Source organism: Colobus angolensis, unplaced genomic scaffold (genome assembly GCF_000951035.1).
Source record: "Colobus angolensis palliatus isolate OR3802 unplaced genomic scaffold, Cang.pa_1.0 Scaffold9, whole genome shotgun sequence".
NCBI classification, from domain to species: domain Eukaryota; kingdom Metazoa; phylum Chordata; class Mammalia; order Primates; family Cercopithecidae; genus Colobus; species Colobus angolensis.
Genome location: NW_012122931.1, coordinates 6582050 through 6588273, shown reverse-complemented (window position 1 = coordinate 6588273; position 6224 = coordinate 6582050).

Sequence of the window (6224 nt, the reverse complement as noted above, 5' to 3'; positions counted from 1 at the left end):
GAGTGCAGTAGTGTGATCTCGGCTCACTGCAACCTCTGCCTCCCGGGTTCAAGCGATTCTCCTGCCTCAGCCTCCTGAGTAGCTGGGATTACAGGCACATGCCACCACGCCTAGCTACTTTTTGTATTTTTAGTAGAGATGGGGTTCCGCCATATTGGCCAGGCTGGTCTTGAACTCCTGCCTTCAGGTGATCTGCTCACCTCGGCCTCCCAGAGTGCCGGGATTACAGGCAAGAGCCACCACACCCAGCCAGAAACTTACTTTCAAATGATTGGGGGGAGGTGGATATCTATGTGTATGCATATATATGTATACACGTGTGTATGTCTATGTGTATGTAGACAGCTGTATGTATGTATATATATTTAAACATAGAATAATAAAGCAACCGTGGTCAAAGGTTAACAAATGGGGGAATCTGGGTGAAGGGTATACGGGATTTCTTTCCAGTATTCTTGTAACTTTTCTGTAAATTGGAAACTATTTCAAAATTAAAAGATACCCCTCTTTTCGGCCTGCAAAAAAACATGCTTACAATTCTGATGAGGTGACAAAATCAAGCTCTGGAACCTACAACCCTGAAAACAGGACCCTGGTGACTGAGGTTACCTTGAAGTCATCAACCTGTAGCAAGGATGGAATGTTAACTCTAAACAGGTTTTCAAGAGAGGTGACTTGAAGGCAGAATTTTAATTCCATCGAGAATGTGATTTAAGCACCTGGAGCACTTGAAGGATTAACCTAAAAGTTATAGGAGCGCAGAGGATAGACTTATTTCATCTAGTCTAAGTCCAAAGGCCTGAGAGCCAGTCAGCTGATGGTTTAAATCCCAGAGTACTTTTCTGCAGGGTTCAAAAAAAGGGTTTGGCAGCCAAATAAGTTTGGGAAATAATATGTGTTTTTTGTTTTTTATTTTTTTAGACGGATTCTCACTCTGTCGCCAGGCTGGAGTGCAGTGGTGCAATCTCGGCTCACTGCAACCTCCACCTCCTGGGTTCAAGTGATCCTCCTGCCTCAGCCTCCAGAGTAGCTGGGACTACAGATGCGTACCACTACACCCAGCTAATTTTTGTATTTTTAGTAGAGATGGGGTTTCACCATGTTGGCCAGGATGGTCTCCATCTCTTGACCTTGTGATCTGCCCACCTCAGCCTCCCAAAGTACTGGGATTACAGGTGTGAGCCACCGCACCTGGCCTGGAAATACTATGTTAAAGGTGAAGTAGGTAAGTCAATGAAATAAGAATGGCAGAATGGGCCAGGTGTGGTGGCTCACGCCTGTAATCCCAGCACTTTGGGAGGCCGAGGCGGGCAAATCACTTGAAGTCAGGAGCTCAAGACCAGCTTGGCCAACATGGTGAAGCTCTGTCTCTACTAAAAATACAAAAAAAATTAGCTGGGCGTGGTGGTGGACACTTGTAATCTCAGCTACTCGGGAGGCTGAGGCAGGAGAATCACTTGAACCCTGGAGGCGGAGGTTGCAGTGAGCTGAGATCGTGCTATTGCACTCCAGCTTGGGCAACAAGAGTGAGACTCAGTCTCAGAAAAACAAACGAGAATGGCAGAATGTTGATAATTGTTGGAGCTGGGTGACAGGCATATGGAAGTTTGCTGTATTAGGGTCCCCAGAGAAACAGACCAATAGGAGATAGATGGATGGACAGACAGGGATATGATGAGATTTAATTATGAGGAATTTATTCATGAGATTATGGAGACTGAGAAGTCCCACAATCTGCCATCTGCAAGCTAGAAACCCAGGAAAGCTGGGGTTGAAATTCTAGTCTAGAGACGAGGTTTCACCATGTTGGTCAGGCTGGTCTCAAACTCCTGACCTCAGGTGATCCACCTTCCTTGGCCTCCCAAAGTGCTGGGATTGCAGGCGTGAGCCACCACACCCAGCCTATAATTCTTACTTAAATGGACTGAGTACCATTCATGTAACCTAAAATTCAGTAGCAACTCAAATATTTTCTCAAGTCAATAAGTATTATATCATGGATATAGTCTTGAATTTATGAATCATAATTAACCATTTTTCACTTGGTGACTAGGTGATGCCTAATTTTTTTTATAATTATTAACTTTTTTTTTTTTTTAAAACAGGGTCTCACTCTATTGCCTGGGCTGGAATGCAGTGGCACAGTCATGGCTCACTGCAGCCTTGACCTCCTGCGCTTAGGTGATCCTCCCACAGCCTCCCGAGTAGCTGGGACTATAGGCGCATGCCACCACATCTGGCTAATTTTGCATTTTTTTGTAGAGATGGGGTTTTGCCATGGTGCCCAAGCTGGTCTTAAACTCCTGGGCTCAAGTGAGCCACCTGTCTCGGACTCCCAGAGTGCTGGGGCTGCAGGTGTAAGCCACCACACCTGTCCTGAATGAAAATGCATCTTGTCCTGCTTAAGGCAGATTTCTAGATGTAACTAACATTGCTGGGTCAAATGGCATGCAAATTTTATATTTTGATCCACATTGCCAAACTGCTCTTCCAGAAAAGTTCTACTTACGTATACTCGAAATGGGTAAGATTTTCAGGTAGAAAGGAGGCATAAGTGTTGGGAAGGGATGTTCTAATTGGAGGAAAAAATTGTTCACAAAAGCATGGAGTTGGAGAGATAACGTGTTTTGGAAGAGGCTAACCTCAAACCAGTAGAGAAGAACTGTAGGGAACGATGCTGTGAAAAGGCAAATTGGAACAAGGTTGTGAAGGCTGCAAAGTTTGGCCTAGTCCATAGGCATTGGGAAACGACTGAAACTTGTTGAGAAGGTTTGACGTGGTTTGTGAAACTAACTGTAGTAGTGGGTTCAAAGTAAGCAGGAGGGACACAGACTGACCAGGCCTAGCAGGCAGCCCTGCAAGGGAACAGATGTGAAATGACTGGAGCCAGATTAGGAGGTTGGATTAGGTGAGGGGAGGGAGGAATTTATATCTCTACTGTCACCTGGAGTCTTAAACCCTGGCAAGGCCACACTCCCAGAGCCTATCAGGCTGCTTCTCTAATATAGTGCTTGATTTTAGAAGCAGTGGCTTGTGTTTTTATTTTTTGATTGTAGTAAAATATATAGAACATAAAAGTTTAACTTTTTATTTTTTTTGAGACGGAGTCTCAATCTGTCACCCAGTCTGGAGTGCAGTGGCACAATCTTGGCTCACTGCAACCTCCACCTCCACGGTTCAAGCGATTCTCCTGCCTCAGCCTCCCGAGTAGCTGGTATTACAGGTGCGCACCACCACACCCGGTTAATTTTTGTATTTTTAGTAGAGACGGGGTTTCACCATGTTGGCCAGGATGGTCTCAAATTCCTGACCTCAAGTGATCCGCCCGCCTGGGCCTCCCAAAGTGCTGGGATTACAGGTGTGAGCCACCATGCCCAGCCTAACCATTTTTAAGTGTACAGTTTTGTGGCATTATATACATTCACAGTGTTATGCAACCATCACCACCATCCTCTCCAGAACTCTCTTTCACCATCCCAGATGGAAACTGTACCCACTAAACAATAATAACCCATTCCTCCCTCCCCTCAGCCCCTGGTAACAACAGTTTTTTCTGTCTCTACGAATCTGACAATTTTAGGGCTCTCATATAAGTGGAACTGTCATACAATATTCATCCTTATGTCTGGCGTATTTCACTTAGCATAATGCCTTCAAGGTTCATCCAGGCACTGTGTTTTGAAGATCTGTGTTATTTCTTGCCAGCTCTGACTCTGCAGAATGTCACATGGGAAGTGCAGTCCACTGGCCAGCATGACTCTTCCCAATCAGCTCCCTTCTAGGGAGGAAACACAGTGGAAGTGCTTGCCCGTTATCTTTGCAGGGGGTGAGATGGGGTGTGGAGGGGAGGGGAGGGGCAGGGCTCTCTCCCAGGGAGAGTGAGCAAGTGACTTTCCCTGGCTGGAACATATGGACACATCACTACAATTAGTGTGTTTTCCAACAGTTGACCTTTTCAACAACCTGAAAAAGTTTTGGGACTATCTAGATGCTTAAGCTTAGGGTGCCTGTCAAACCTTCTGAGGACTGCTGAAACTAGAAAAAGGAGTTGAGAATTGAGTCCAACTCTCTGCTTTTTAGAAGGCCAGGAGGGGTGTGACTGAGAACATGGAGTTGATTGGTTACAAAGCCGTTACACTGTCCTGTGCTTTTTTGTTGTTGTTTTTCCCCCAGCTTTCCATACCTACTAGGGTGTTAGGCATATGGTGAAACTGGTGGGAGGTGAGGTAGGCAGACAGCAGAACAGTGAAGAATGGCTTTTTAAATGGCTTGTTTCAAGTGCCAAGTGCAGAGAAGGCAGGGTGAGTGGGTGGGAGGTGGAGAGCGCTGGGGATACTGTTTCTTGGCCATGTCTCAGATCAGACAAAGGATCAACTAAGATTTTAGTTTCTCTATCAATACAGAGCTCTGTCTTAGGTCTCCAATTCGTTTTGCATCCAGCAAAAGCAGCAAAACCCCCAGTTCACTATGGAGCCAGGGCGATTTAATAGAAAAACCCTCTCTTTTTAATAGCTCCTGCCGCTCAGTCCCGAGGTGCTTTCTTTGCTGGAGCAGAAGCTCTTGGAAATTTTAGGGAGCTACAATTGTGTAAGCCATTTTGTACCCAGAGCTGAATACCTGATTAAACATTTTACTGCAACCTGCTGGAGAAGAGGCCACGAATACCATCAGCTGTTCCCAGAAATGCAAACCCCAGGGAGGAGTTGCCCAGCCCAGCTTTCTCTACATAGAAGATTGCAGGAAATGCCTCTCAGCTCCTACGTTTTTCCTACACAGATTCTCTAAAGCAGCTTCTGGGGTGTGGCCACTCCTTTTCTCACCACTCCAATGGAGTGAGTGGGTAGGGAAATTTTTCCTCAGTATCATGGCTACAGCCAGGGCAGCTTAGAAACCGTATTGCAGGTCCCGCACATGGGGAAAGAAGCCAAGCTGCAGAGGACCAGGAAGCTCAGGGCCAGGTCTGGGCCAGGTTCTGGTGCAGTGCCCAATGACTTTGTATTTATTTAAAGAGGAGAGCTGCTTGGTAACCAGGAGGCTGAAGCCTTCCTGAGCTGCAGAGCTCCCCTTCTGCCTGACTGCACAGGAATGATCTGGGTGTTACTCTCGATGGCTGCGGCCCAGCTGTCACCAGAATGGGGATAGGGAAAGCGCTTCCTAATCCAGGGCTTCTGGCTACAGAGTTGAGAGCCAGGCCCTTAAACTGCTAGGACTTTAAGGATCAGAAATTCTGAGAATCTTATTTTTCTCTGTCTGCACCCCAGCAGCCACCCGCATCAAAATGCCTCCCTTTCCTATTTGAAGGCAATACACATACGGTTGCAAATGGAAGGTTCTGACTGCTGAGATGGAAATCCTAGCTCTTCCAATTGCTAGCTGCCTGACCTGGGCCAAGAGACTTAGCCTACATGAGCATTATGTAAGAGTGCCCATTTGTAAAATGGGAAAACATCTCATCAAATTATTGCAAAGATTAAGAAATGAAAAGGTAACACGAAATACTTAGCATAGTGCCTAGTACACAAGGAAAGTTCAATTAACCGTGCCAGAAAGAACCTTAATGTCTTGTTTATGAAATAGGATGAATGTGCCCTATTCCACTGGCGACCTGTGAGAAAGCTTTTGCTGCAGGAATATAAGAAATGATTATTTTGCCGCTGTGGTTTCCCTCCCCTTACCAAGAACATAAGAAATTAACTCTCCAAATCCCAGAATAACAGCTTTATGCCGCAAATTAGTCGACTTAATTTTTTTTCTGATTCGGATTTGGTCTTTTCCTCTCACCGCCTCCTCAAACCCGGGGCCCCAAATCATCTGCGTCTTCTTGACCTCACCCCCACCGAAGTAGGGTGACTTGGGTCCCCAGCGCCAGCCTCCTCCTCGGGAAAGTGAGCAGGAAGAAGAGACGCACTCGGGTGATCTCACCCTTTGGGACTGGGCGTTTTTCCGGCCGGGGCGCGCAGCATCCCAGCCAGACTGCAGCGATACCCCCGCCCCGCCCTTCTCCGCAGTCCTGGAAGAGCTCCCAGGGCGGAGGGGTGCAGTGCAGACGACTGTCCGCAGGGCGGGCGGTGGCGGGGCGCAAGCTGCGGGGAGGGAGGTGAGGCGGGAGCGTCTCCGTCGGCCAGGGCGTAGGCAGTGACCTCACTGCACCATCACGCCTCACCCCTTTGCGCGCGCCCCATTTCCCCATCCTCCCGCGGCCCGCCCCTAGCTCACCTCTTCCC